General features: G+C 45.6%; 1 long non-coding RNA gene across 1 annotated transcript; it reads right to left on the minus strand.

Annotated features, from left to right (window-relative positions):
- Window positions 1-1,624: 1,624 nt before the first annotated feature.
- Window positions 1,625-14,150, minus strand: LOC128135312 (uncharacterized). Its single transcript, XR_008233044.1, has 3 exons — window positions 10,348-14,150; window positions 7,821-7,936; window positions 1,625-2,043 (listed from the first exon to the last, which is right to left on the minus strand). It is a non-coding gene; the product is annotated as an uncharacterized LOC128135312 (long non-coding RNA).
- Between the last annotated feature and the right edge of the window lie 258 nt (window positions 14,151-14,408).

The raw sequence follows: 14,408 nt of genomic DNA on the forward strand, positions 1-14,408 counted from the left end.
GTCTTCGGGAGATGCCTACATGCGGCTGCTGTTCTCTGACCACGGACGGAGTCCAGGCCCTGGGCTGGGAGGACACAGCCAGCGTTCAGGTGGCCGTAGCTGGACAGGGGATCCCACAAAGAACAATTAATCGTCGTGGTGTGCGCAGTGCTCAGAGCAGGGCACCGTGCCCCAGCTTCTCTTCTTTTAGACAAATAGTCCCACGACTGCGAGAAATTCATCAAGAGCTCTCCCGTCTCCAGGAGCAGGATTTGGTGGGAACTGGGTATTACCGCTCCGGAGAGAGCCTGGCCTCCAGCTAATCCCCCTGTGAGTTCGAAAAACACATTTCGACATGCACGCTTTGCACGGCTGACCTGACCACAAACATCTACTCCGGGAGGTAAATGGGGGGCAGGCTTCTTGGGGCAGCACAGGGCAAAGCTTCATCTGTGGAAAAACGATGGGAGAGACACCACGGGAAAAAGACTCTCATGGGAACGGTGCTCTCCTTCACATCTCCGGTGTCAGCCCGGGCTTTACTGGTCTCCCAGTGCTAGTCGATGTGGAATGAATCACTACAGCAGCTCGATGAAGCAGCAAGCTGTGAACACATTTCCTTGTGTTATCTAACGGTGGCGATACACTGAGGATGTGGTTAATTAGGGAATCATCCTCACCCTGGCAGACTTTCTCAAATGGAAATGGGTTTTGAGGTTTGCTGACTGCTGGGGTGAAGCTGCTGAGTTGATAGCCGCAGAAGTATTTAAATGTACGTACTCCCCTGCAGGTCACCTGTTATGCAGCAATAGCCACAAATATGTAAAAAATGTAAAAAACGCAAACGATAAAAAAAACCCAACCCTTTCTTCTTTTTTCCTTTATGAGGGTTTGGAGACTTTGTGCTGTTAACTCCTCCGAGACCATAATGAAGCCGCGGATACTCATGTCAAAGAGCTATGGACGGAGGATGAAAGTAATTTGCTGCCAAGGGTGGCAACAAACCCACATGCCATCTGAGTGTAAGCCATTTTTGTAAGCATATGCAGCTATGGCTTGTGAACAGTACTCTTGTTTTTGACTCTGGAAGAGTATTTTCTCCCTGTTCATCTTTGCAGGAAGGGGATTTTTGTGTTTGTTTTGCCTTTCCCAGTGCATTTGGAGCTCTAGATCACAAATGTATTTGTATGGGGAAAATAAAGGAGCACAGTTTAAAGAATCATAACTAAACCTAATTCTTGTAGCTATGATTGATAGCTCTGGCCAGAAAATACCTTGGTTTCAATTGTTTATAACTTTGAACAGATGGTCTGAAATTTTCCATTCTCTGACTTCGGTTTGATTTAATCAGGGGCTTTGGGCAGGGGGGAAGGGTGTTTCTTTTCATGGCAGCTGTGGGAGATCAGGCACCACAGAATAACACCAAGGGACAAAGTGGTGTTTTTCACGTTAAAAAATATGTAAAGGTTGCAATGTCACCATCCTCGGGAGGAAGGGATTGCAGTTTGTCATGAAATGTGCTTTTTCCTATTTCCAGGTTACAAATGTCTGAAAAAATATATGTTGCGTACACTCAGCAAACACATGCTAGCAACTTTTACCTTTATTTTCAGGAAACATGGTCCCACTTAGAGCTCAGTAGGCTCTTCTCTATAAGTGCAGCTCCTTCACTTTCTTGACCATCCCGGGTACAGGCAGAGGAACTGAGACTAGGAAACCTTTCTCTGCTGTGTTTTCTGTCCCAGAAAGAATTTGAGAAAGAACCTTCCCACCGGGCTTACCTTGGGATACTGGCTTTGATTTGAGAAAGTGCCAAATCATGCCAAATGCTCCCAAATGCTGGGTCCGTACCATCTCAAAAGTAGGACATCCAAAATAATTAACACACACAACACGGACACTTCTGACAGGGATCTTAGCTCCTGCGGAGATGATGCCACCCCTCATGGCTTGCATAAGCCATCAGATAGTTGTCGATACGAGCCACATAGAAAGTCTCCTGAGAAAATAATTTTCTCCTCTGAACAAGAGTTGACGGCTGTTCAACAAACAGGGCTTGAGACCCTATAAGATAAAAAACCAAATTATTGCATAGCTGACAGTGAATGTTACCCATGCAGGGACTGTCTGCTATCCACTCGCACTGAAAGGAAGTCCTGCAGAAAAAAGCGGTATGTGTAAGGCACGTTTGCCATCCAGCTCTGATTATATTTTCCTCCTTCACCAAACTACCCAGGTCAGAGGCAGACAAGTTTGATCCCTGGCATGTTACCCTGCGCGACCAGACTGGTACGTTTGCCACTCAGAAAGAAAAATCAATCCAAGGGAACTCAGGTGGATTCTGACCCAATATCCAAAATACTGGACTGGGAAAGTCGTGATAAAATCTTCAAAGGGCCGAAGCACCATTGGCTTTGGTAGTTTTAGGTTATGGCCTTAGGGAGTGTCAACCTTATTTCTGCCTTCTCTGCAGCGGGAGCTGGCGTGACTGTCCCAGTGGCGACCCTTGGGAGTGCTGGTTAAAAGAGAACCAGGCACCTTCCATAGAGGAGACTCATCCTCTGACATAGCCCGTCTAACAGCAGCGGCGAAGCCCCGCAGATTTGAGTGCCTACCACGGCAGTGGGGAAGGAACCTAAATTTATGAGTGAAGAGATACAAGCACTTGTCCCACCACCAACAACAAAAAATTAAAGCAACAACGCTAGCTATTTAGTAATAATTGTGCTGCGATGGCTGGAATGCAACATAAAGATCTATCTAAATTCTGCCAGGGAGTTGCATCATTAGAAGAAAGTTCTCAACATATGTGTGGTTGAAATAAGAGTAAATACATTGCCTCCTTTACCTCCATAATAAATGTTGCCCCACTGTATTCTGATGGTATATAATACATTTTTGCTAAGACATAGTTGTGCCTCATTTTTTTTAATATCCAATCAATGAGAAAGCTTTGTTTTATTAATGAACTTTAATTCCAGCAAGTTTGTTGTGTCAGTAAAACACACAAGAAGAGGACAGGATCCACAAAAATACGCATCATTCACAAGGCCAGGGAAGCATATGTCTCCCCGCTGGGTAAGCTGGTATTTCATTCTACCTGAATTTTCATTCTCTGAGGCCATCAGCTCACGTAAGTGTGTGCCAGCCTGCTTGGCGGGGGAAGCACGGAGCCCTCTCAGGAATACGGGCTTGATCCGAAGCTCAGGAAAAAAATCACTTCACCACTCTTTACAACAGCGCCTGTGCAGAAATGAATACCAGAAAATGGTCTCGTTCACCTCCCAGTACTGCAAGTTCTTAACTCCCCAGAGCAGCGCTAGGCTGTTTGCTTCTCTTTTGTATACAGTTGCAAAGACTGAAGCATCTTTAACGTGTCTTTGTCTTTTTGAAACTGCCCGTGGCGCTTGTGGCAATGGACTGGAATGATTGCAAAGATGTGCAGAGGAGCCGGCTCCCTGGCCAAAAGCCAGCTAACTTGCGTCCTCTCCAGTTACTGGACTGCAAGGATCAGGGAAATGATGTAGTTCCTAAGAACTGCTGAGGTCAACAGCTGAAATCTGTTGTTTGCTGGGGTTTTAAATCTTTCCCTACAGGCCACGGACAAAAGTTGCCAAGATAGATTGAAGCGCGTTTGAAGAGAACGGCGTGTTGAGTGCTAAAAGCCCAGCTCCGCAGGTGGGAGAGGACCTCCGCGCCGCATGGCAGCAAGGGGGAAGAGCAGGATGGGAGGGAAACGCCTGGACTCGGTGCAGGCGTTGCTGCCAGAGCACGACGGGCACGAGCAAAGACTGTATCACCAAGGCAGGAGTCGTTCTGCGCCAAAGACAAAGAAAGAAGGGACAGTTTTCCGATTTCTTTCTATGCATAGCCCAAACGTCTCAGGAACTCCTTCAAGATTTCATCTCCAAACCTACAAACTATGATCGCTGGTGATGTCGTGGGTTTTCCAGCATTGACAGGGAAAATGACACCAAAAAGTTTTTTGGAAAGTCAGTGTTACTAAACCAGGATTTAAACTCAAGGCAGAAAAGTAGTTCAAATGCGAACACTGTCTCCTTGGCTAATCCTACTCAGAAATCTTTTCTTAGTATGAGATAAAAATGCATGTTAAATCCTCTCCTGTTTAGAGCAAAGCCATTTTAGAAGCTGTTATTGTATAGACTACATCCAAACAGCACTTAAAATATGGCAGAAGCTTTATTATGTACCTGTTAGCTTAATTTACCATCAAAGTGAGAAGACTCAAGGGTCACAGAGCAGCCAGTGTTGTTTCTGGTCACAGGAGAAAGCTTTCTCCTCTGCAGAACCTGAAGTTCTCTCTCCTCTTGCTTGAGCAAGATCATCTGTGGGCAAAACAGGGCCTGGAGAGTCCCCATTAAAATCAGATAGCAGCTTGGTTCCTATCCTCACTGCGAATCACATCAAACCTTGACACCTCACTTTTCTTGCCAATAGCACTTCAGGGTGGTAGGACAAACCCATGTGGGTTCATCAATTACCAGTCAAGGAAAAAATTCTGCAATCAGTTAGTCCAAACTCCTACAAAACACGAGCTCTAGGAGTGTCCTGAAAGAGTTTCAATTTGAGTCAAAGTTACTCCTTCAAACAAGAATTCCTGCAGGAAGTCTTTTGGCTTAATGCTGTGTATGTTTGGAAAGAGGTGGGATTTTTTAACCATAACAGCTTGCTATGAGACAAAAAAAACAGGCTGTAGGAAGATTTGCATTTAAATATGTCAGTGGCAATAAAAGCATTCACATTTGTTCCGTTAAATTTAGCATCCAAAATGAAGCTTTAACGCTACCTGTATTTTTTTTCATGCTGAACTCGCCTGGTCTCTATTTCGAATGAAAAAAAAGAGAATACTTTGAGAAACTAACTTTCAATGTTAATGTGCTTTAATATTCAACTGAGACCTACCACCTCCTCTCCTCTCCTCTCTTCTCTCCTCTCCTGTGTATGTTTTTACCACTGTCATTAGAGTGGAATGCAAATGCCTTATAACCATGCATTAAATGATGCCTCTAGGAGCTGTCATACCTGGTTTGCTCTCTTCCCTTATCATCTCCCCAGGGCAAGATGGGTATCTTTGATGTTTTGGTAGAGGTTTCTTTTAGATATGCATGCTGCTCTGTGTTTACATTAGATTAGACAGATTGAAGAAGTACACTTGATACTCACAGTGGATGACAACACATTTGTGTAATTCCAAATGTCATCTTAGTTGTTTGCTCTATTTATTTCAACACTTGTTTTTCACATTTTTTGTGGCTTTAACCCCCTTGCCCCTAGCACAAGCTGCTTCATACTTCTTTTCCAGAGTCCTGTATGAACTACTTTTGTAATGATATATTAAAAAATTGCTTGTCCTCTGCAGTGCATTCCTGTTCCAATGACAAGTCAGTGTTCCCCTTGCCATTGTGGGTGGGGTTTTTTTGTTGAAAGACACTTTTTAACATCAGTTTTTTCTCTGACCTGGCTTATACTACCCATATGAAAACAGTTGCATCAGCACAACCTAGAGGGACAGGGTGAGCAGCTGGGCTGGGGGACGAACTGGGAAATTCTTCAGCTGCTTTCATTGCCAAAGCAAACACATTGTGTACCTACACCATCAGCACATGGTGACCAGGCTTTTAAAAAAAAAAAAAAAAAAAAAAAAGAAAGAAAAAAGGAACAAACAAAACCCCCTACGATACAGGAGATGAGTCACAGGCAGTAGAGCATGTGGTAGAGGACAACTACCCTGAGTCTGGTCCTGTGGTGAGGCTTCTGCGTGATAAGCTCTTTGCATGAGCTTCTGTGTCAGAAGAACGTTTGCCGCACTGGGATATGCAGCAAAGAGCGTGTTTTCCTTCATTTGGTGTGAGGTGGTACAAAAGGGGGACGTTCCCTGTGTTGTGTTTTTCCCTATAACCAGCTGTAGGCTCAGAGCCCAGGCCCCTAATTCCCAGATCTGAAAAGGAGGCAGAGGGAAAAATCTCACGTTCCTGGTGAACAGCATGATGTCCAATTTCTTGTCCCATGAGCTCTTTCTAAAATCTCACACATATATTGTCAGAAAAAAACCTCCTGGGAACACTGGCACAGTGGTGGACATTGTGGAACTGTCTCAGCCAGACCAGGACAGCCGGTCCGTGTACTCCAGTGCAGCTATTCTAGCGTGGACTGCTTGTTACACCACATTTATTCAGATGAACGATGCCGATATAAGCGCTTTAACAAGAGTGCAGTTTCAGCCATGCTTGGGGGCTGCACGGCTTTGACTTAAACTTGTCTAATTGCACTGATGCAAAAACCATGTACGGGCGAGCCCTAAGATCCTCAAATCTCAGCGACTTGTTTCTGACTCACGGCCATGCTGAGAAAAGGCAAGACTGTGCTTGTTTAGTCAGCAGATGAAAGTTGTCATACTAGAAATACCATGATGGCAAGATTAGCAGTGTGTGGAACTTGTAATAATTAGTTACCGTACCAGTACATAAATAAAAAGACAAATTGCTGACAAAAAAGCTTTTATATATTTGTTGTAAATAAAAGTAAAGATGATGGGCGTTTTCAAAACAAGAAGGAGGTATGACAGTTTTTATTTGACCTATGACACATCCCTTGGGATGAACACTTTTTTCCTCTGGAGGATTATGATAAAATTCCCATGGTGGGTCACTCTGGCTGTTCTATTAGAATTTAGCCAAACATCTGCAGGATATCAAACTTCAATGTATACAGATTAAATCAGTTCTGGAAAAAGTATCAGAGCTCTCCTGCAAAGCATTAAAAAGGAGGCGTTCTTTATAAGCTTGGCAAAAAAGCATGAAGCATTGAATAAATTCTCGTAATTTAGGGAAGGGGTGTGTCTGTGTTATTTTTGTCAGGCAAAAAAAAAAAAAAGAAGAACAACAACCACCAATGCTCCTGGTAAGCGGCACAAGGACAGTCCTAGCTCCTGCTCAGGGTGGGTATGGAGCAGCCGGTGGGCACGGCGCGTACTTTGCCACGCACGCCGTGGTTTTACCCCGGTGCTGTGAGTGTGAGATACCCAGGGCCGTGTGTTTGAAGCACGCAGCCCCGTCCCTCGTGGCTTGTGGCCGGCCCCGGAGCACAACCCCGTGCACCAGCGCTGGCCTGCAGAGCATCTGCTCCTCTCTCCCGCTGGCAAACTTCATTTTAGCTTCCAGCCAAAGGACACCAGAGAGGCCATGTTTTCTCCTTTGTTGTTCCTGCATAAATATTTCCTAAATCAGTATCTTGAAAAGTATTTCAGTCTCAGCTGGCTGATTTGGCAGACATCCTGAGAGGTGTATACACACGAGGACACAGTGTAGGGGCAGGGAGTGGAATCAAAACACAGCCGGTACGCAATGTATACTCCCCCTCATGGCAAAAGTATGGCACATAACAACCAGGACAAGAAAATCTGACGGCAAACGGGAACGTCAGTACCGTGACCACACACGTACCACTCTTACAGCTAACTACGCTGCCCGTGGAAAGTCTCAGATGGGACGGACCCTTCGTCGTAACCTACAGCCTGTGCCCAACGCATTGCGTGTGCGTGCGGCAGGTCTGCTTTGCATGGATAATCCTCTATAGCCTGAAGACTGCCGTCAGTGAGACAGGCTTTCTGCAAACTTGCATACGAGTTTCCAGATGACACACCCCAGAAAGACTATCTGTCTCATCTCCCCAAGATTTACAGATGTTTTCTACACGGCCATAGCCTTTGAAGGTAGAGTCCCTGCATTCCCAAAGGCACACGGGGCTGTACACAACCACAAGCACAAATCGTACATTCATTTTTTCTGGCTATTTTAAAAGTAAGCAGACTCCAGAATTACCTTCAATGATACTGTAAGTTTGAAGAGTTTGAGCACCACGTGGTAAATGCGGCTGGTACGAATATTGTGTTGTAAAGATGCTGTAATTTTTGTGAATTTGCCATCATCCACTCTGGCTGTAAGGAGTTAAATTAGAGGCAAGTAATTGGAGGGGGAAAAAAAAACGGGAAAGGCAACAATGGCAAGGCAAGGTGGAGTTCGGCTAACACCACAAGCCCATTGCAAAACAGCAGGAACACTGCGAGCTGGGGAATGCCCTGGTGAATGCCCGGCCGGTGAGAACGCAGATCTGGAGCTAGGATGAAAGAGGAGACTAAAACCTGAAAGGTGCTGGGCTGCCAAAGAAGCCGGGTGGAGGGAAGTGTGTGTTGGGGGGTGTAAGGGGAATTGTCAACACTACCTGGTGTTGACTCCCTGGGAGAAACAGCCATAATAAAGGGTGACTCTTTGAACTCGAGAACGAGAGCAACCAAACCAAAAGTATCTTGCCAAAGCTTAATAGGAGAGACTAAAGTTAAGGGGGAAATGTATGCATGGGCTTCACGCCATTCCTCCCCTCTTCTGCACTCCACGTCCCTTCGGATGAATCCACAGTGCTTTATTTCAATGGATTTGTGTTTGGATCACTTTGGCTGGCAATTGATAGCGTATTTCCATACATTCTGTATGCTGTGTCTAAATATTTTGATGGTTTTAATATTTTGTACCAGCCGTGGAAACTGGTTTGCTGCTAGGTGACTGTAAAAGTGCGATTTGGTAAATAATTATTAGAAATCTTATACTAACGCTATGATTGAAACAATAGACAAAAGTATAGCCAAGCAATTAACTCGTAGAGGTAGTTACTCCTAAGTTTTGCAGTTCTTTGCTCTTATGACTAGATGTTGCTCTACGCTAGATGAGAACAATGCTGCAACTGACCACATGGGATTGAAACTGCGTTAAGCTTCAAGATCAAAGAAAAAGGACAAGAATAAAGACTTCAAGGACAGCCAACGAGAACTTCAAATGGGTCAGTGGTCGCAAAAGCAGCCCTTCAACTCAAATGGATCCTTCATTGCGCATGATCGGATGTAGGCAGTACTAAGATAATAAGTTGCAATCATTTTTATGTATATGTATACTAATCTGATTAAAATGCAATTAGTTATTCTATATAACCTGTTTGTGCTGAAGCTGTGACATGTACGCTAGGTGGAATTATCCCCTGTGCATCCTGCGCTGCAATAAAGAGCGCCTGCTTTCTAAAACTCCAAAATTGAGTCTTACAGAGTTTCTTCGACCGGCTTTTCGGTATCACAATCACCCCCTCTCCTTCCTTACACGTTTGGGTCGGGTCTTGGCTGGATGCCTGCGTCCCCTTTGCAGCCGGGGGAGGGAGGGCAGAGTTTTGGGGAGGAGGCAGCCCCCCATCCCCACGGTCTGCCCCAGAGCCATCCCCCGACGGTACCCACCGCTCTCCATCGACGGAGGGAGGACCCTGGACAACAGGCTCAGGCCAGGCAGCTAAAGCTAAACGAGATGTCATCTGCTCTCGGCATCAGCCAGACTCCCCGAAGACGGAGGCTGCTGGGTGCCCAGAAGAGCTGGGCCTGTTGGATTAACAGTCCTGGTAAAGGGGTGTAAGGAGGAGAGGCGGGGAAGTGCCCCGAAGGCACAGATCTGCCCCAGCGAGACCCTCGAAGAGAGGCACCCATGAAAAGCAGTGGTGTCCCTGCACACACCTTCTTCTAGGGCCGCGGCTGGTTCTAAGAGAAATAAGTCACCGCTTGGAAATACACATTAAACCATAAGCCAGTAAATTTTTTTTTTTTTCCTACCAGAATATTTTGCAGTGGTTTTGCATACATAAATAAATGCTACCTGAACCCTGTGTAAGTTTGGTGTTGCCTGCAGTGAAGTGGATAAATTCATGCTCATCATCATTATTTAAATGACTATGCCACCATAATCAAATACGTAAAATGATTCATGCTAGCCTAGATTGGTGAATTAAGAAAGCACCATAGTTTCCAAGCACAGATTAGACAGGCAGATGCATTTAAAATAAATATATATTGCAATGTGAGGTGGGGAAGTGTACAGTAGAATAATAAAAACAAGTATAATATAAAGAAATGCAAGATTTACAATTCTTAAAAGATTCTCAAGATTCTTTCTTGACAGAATCAATGTAATCAAGCTGCTCACTGGTAAGACTGCCTTTCCTCGGGCCCAGCTCAGCTGCACCCAGGACGGGACCTGGGTACGTGTGTACTGCAGCACGAATGAACAGAGAAGGTGTTTCGAACTTCTCCTCCACCTGAGATCCACATTCCTGAGAACCGGTTTATCATCAGGACCCACCAAAGTGCCAGCCTGACCGCTCCAGCCCACATCCCTCACACGCTCCGTTCACGCCTCGTACGCCACCGGTGACTCAGGGCAGGTGGCGGAGAAAGTACTGTCAACCTCAGCTGTTAATGTCAGAAATCACGTCCCACCAAAAATAATCTGAAAATACAAGGACCTTAGGAACTCAGCTCACCTGCAGGGTTTTGAACTCCTTACGCATCACATATGATGGCAAAAACAACAACTCTAACTGAACTGAAGAACAGCCACAGTGACATTTAAGAACCGCCAAACACATTAACAATTGCATTTGGAGACCAGCAATTTTACCCTGTGCTCCACCCAAGAAACTGGAACAGCACTATTTGCAGTCATGATTATTCTTAGCTAAGTTGCCATGGAACAAAGCCTGGTTAATCCTAATGGACTGATTCAGGAACAATCTCTCTTTCTAATCTTATTGCCTAATACTTTATCACTCCCATTAGGCGAGTATTTATCCAAGATGTAAGAGCAAGATTTTCAAGGAGTCGTTATTTCACTATGTTGAGTGGTAACAGTACAGTCCTCTCACTAAGAAGAATAAAGGATGTTTTTGTTTCTCTTTGAAGTAGGCAGAGCGAAGAATTTTTCCTTCCAGAAGCAGATTAAATCTCCATTGAATTTTCCTTGAATTCACAGGATTCAGTACACATGAATTCATATGTTCCTTTCAGCCTTGGAATTACAAACATTCAGTCAGCGAGACCGCCTCATTTGAATGTTTTGGAGAATGTGTATATCATAACACAGCTGGCCTGTCAAAAGAAGTTACTGGGGCTTGTTTTCCTGACGCCAGCTTCACAGCCACCTTGCTTCTATCACCTGAGCACTAGTCTGACCTCTTCTACTTACCGATAGCAATACATAACATTAATTTCAAATACCTCACAACCCCCTGGAAACGAGGCAGGAACCGGTATTTGTGCCAGCATCTCCCAGTGAGCGCGGGCAGCCCGGCGGTGCAGCAGGAGCCTGCGACAAATGGTCCCATGCTGCAACCAAGTCCAAGGGGTAAAACCTCGTGCTATGTCCAGTCACTCGGTTCCTCCGGGCTGTGCCGTACAAGTGTATTAAGAGACGCTCAAGATAGCTAACTCATATATCGTGACATAGCTCTTAAGAGCAAGGTGTGTGCATGTACATGTGTATGTGTGCCTGAGTACCACGGGGAGAGGTGAATTCTTCATGGGTTTTTTGAGAATTAATATCGCAGGAATTAAACCATGGTCAGGTAGTGGAAAGGAGGCACTGGGGAAAAGAATGCCATTCATGTTTGCAATTTGCCTCATACAGAAACACATACACGAAGACCTCCTTGAATAAATCCCCGAAAAAAATCACGCAAGCTTCCTGCACACAGAGCTAAGCTTGCAGTGATTAAAGCCACAGCAATATTTTCTTTAAAAGAAATCGCACCATAAGGTCACTGCAGATGCCACCACTCTGTTGTCTGCCAGAGATTATGGGGAACAGTTTAATTTCATTTTACAGTACCTCCTCACTGGACTAAATTTGAGAAAGATCTTAAAACCAGCCCTGACAATAGAGGTATTCAAAGCGAACGAGTATTTTGGTGAAACAGATGGTAACCGTAATTAACTTTGGCATTTTCTCCCATAAACCACATAGCTTTAACTCAATTAGCCGGCCTTTTATTTTTTTTTTAATTAAACAAACCCACTTGCATCTAATCAGCAACCAGTTTATCTCCAAACAATAAAATAGCCAGTTTTAAGAAATCTAGATGGGAGGCAGCCCAGGCCAACAGCCACCAAAGGCTCCAGCGCTCGCTCTCTCTCAGCCGGGGAGCCGCGGGTCTGCGGCACCGAGCTGCCCTCGCATCCCGGGAGCCCTCCCCTACGCCGGGATCCTATCTGTTTGTTTATATTAAGTGTAAAGAATGCATCCTGCAGCTGCTGCAAAACAATGTAAGCTATGCTGCGGCAGCCAGCGGCGGGGGTTTGATTTTCTGGGTTAGTTATCAGCAGAACTGGAATCTTCGCTTCAGCTATTTGGACGTAAATGTGCCGACATAAACCAGAGTAGAGAAATTAGTCCAGTTCTGTTGTAAATGCATTGGTATTTGAATCCTTCCTTGCTGCTTCAAAAACACAATGAAGGCTATGCCAGCGGTCCCACCTAAGATCATTTATCCCACTTACTTTGTCACTTTATCTTGCAGCAGCAGATCACTTCTCAATAGCAGCATTTGCTTCCAAGTGATGTGACCGTCTTTGGTGACCATTTTTAATACAATTAAAATGTCCCTACAGCTTTACCTGGGTTTCTTTGGTGGGAAGTTAAATTTCAAAGCATTTCTCACTGACAGGTTTGAAAGATCAAATTATGAAAGTCTTCCGGCTTCTTTCTCCTGATATTTTGTGCAACGCCTTAGTGTGTGTGTGTACCAGAGAAGTCTGAAAGTGAGGGAATTAAGGATTTCTGACTGATTTTTACTGTAAATGAAGCAGGAAGGTCTCAGACTCCCACGGCCGAGGCAGTACATTTGTGTTTCCCCCTACTTTCAACGACATTATGACTATGTCAAGGCCAAGCTGGCCATTTGGCTTATCCAGTTTCATCACTGCCTGGAGTAATGAGTGCAGTGAGAAAAAATGCTGGAGCTGGCCCAGACCGCAGCGAGTCAATGTAAAATAATGAAGGACAGAAGTTTCGGGGCTTGTTTGTATTCTTTAGCTGTAAACAGCTTTTGCCTCAGTAAGTCAAGTAGTGCATGGCCTCGCTCTCGGCAAAATTCCTGAGGGTTTCAAGGGGAAATTTGACTGCGGATGAGCAGGCTGCATCTGAAGGCAGTGTCTCGGAGCACAGTCGCTGTCTTGCTGCCCGTCAAATAGCCAAGAAAGCGCTGTCAGTGCTGGAAGCGGGAACGTCCTAAACCAGGGTAAGTGAGGCCGGCGGTCCCGCCGCCTTGCAGGCAGATTTCCCACGGCACCGCCGGCCGTGCCTGGATTCGTGCGTTCAGATTCCCTGCTTGGAGGTTGCCCCCTCTCTGCTCAGACTTGGGGAAGCTTAACCTCGGTCTAAATTTGGCTTCTCATGTGCGTCTTTTCCATCTCGCCCGTTCCCTCCCGTGCGTTTCTGCACGGCCACAAATCACGCACCACCCTCCCCGGGGCGAGGTTTGGGCGAGAAGCCGTGCAAACGCTGTACGAGCAGGACTTGTGGGGAGTGCTGGTGGCCCTGCTTTACCCTCTCACCTTCTGGCGGTCGACAGGTCTGAGATTTTAAACCCTCTCGTCAGCCAGAGGCTGCATCTCTGTTGTGTGCACCAGCCGCTGCGGACTGTACTTAAATCCTCTTTGGACTTACGGAGCTTATCCCCAGCAAGGGTCCTTGGCACAGCAGGCTGGCGTAAGGCGGTTTCGAGTACAACCTGGCTCTTCAGTACCACCACGGGAAGGGCAGGCTTCCTCTGCAATTCCCTTAGCGTTTTTTTTTCTTATCAAGATAAGAGTAGTAGTGACCTAGGGAACAAAAGAGTGATTATTTTTTGAAGATTACATAAGTATTTCCAGCATCCTTGTAAATAACGCACGTGCTATGGGAATGGGATAACCACACGGCAGGGAGGGGTGTCAAAGAAAATAAACAAGTGCTTTAAAACAGAGGACTCTGGGTACAGGGCTGAGGAAATCAGTCCTAGTAGGGCTAAAACTAATTCACCATAAAAAGGAGAAAAGCCCAGAGCCATTTCTGAACATATCGTTGATGTATTTTTATTCCCTATGTGTACCTAACATGTTCAAAAACTGTGCCTTAAAGCTGATCTCCTAATAAATTGCTCTGTAGCTCCCTCTAATGGATAACTTCACCGAAACCGGGTTCAGGGGAGCAGCGAGCAACAGTGAGATCAAACTGCCCTTGGTGTAACATAAAATCAAGATCTTTGTGGCAGAATAGTTGTCATGTGCGCAAAACGACGACACCGTTATCATTCCCCATCCATCCACCGTTTTATTTTTATCTCGGTAGATATTACAGCTCTTCTTAAAAGAGCTTAAAGGAATAGTGAACTAAGTCAAGAGGCAAACGGCCCCGGTGGGGTGGAAGGAGAGCAGAAGCCAGACAGGCTGCAGGCGGTGGCATGGCACTGGCCGCTCTGCATCCCACAGCCTGCATCCCGCATCCCACATCCTGCATCCCACCTCCTTCATCCTGCATCCCGCATCCCATCTCTCACCTCCTTCATCC

This window comes from Harpia harpyja, chromosome 22, assembly GCF_026419915.1.
Source record: "Harpia harpyja isolate bHarHar1 chromosome 22, bHarHar1 primary haplotype, whole genome shotgun sequence".
In the NCBI taxonomy this organism is placed as follows: domain Eukaryota; kingdom Metazoa; phylum Chordata; class Aves; order Accipitriformes; family Accipitridae; genus Harpia; species Harpia harpyja.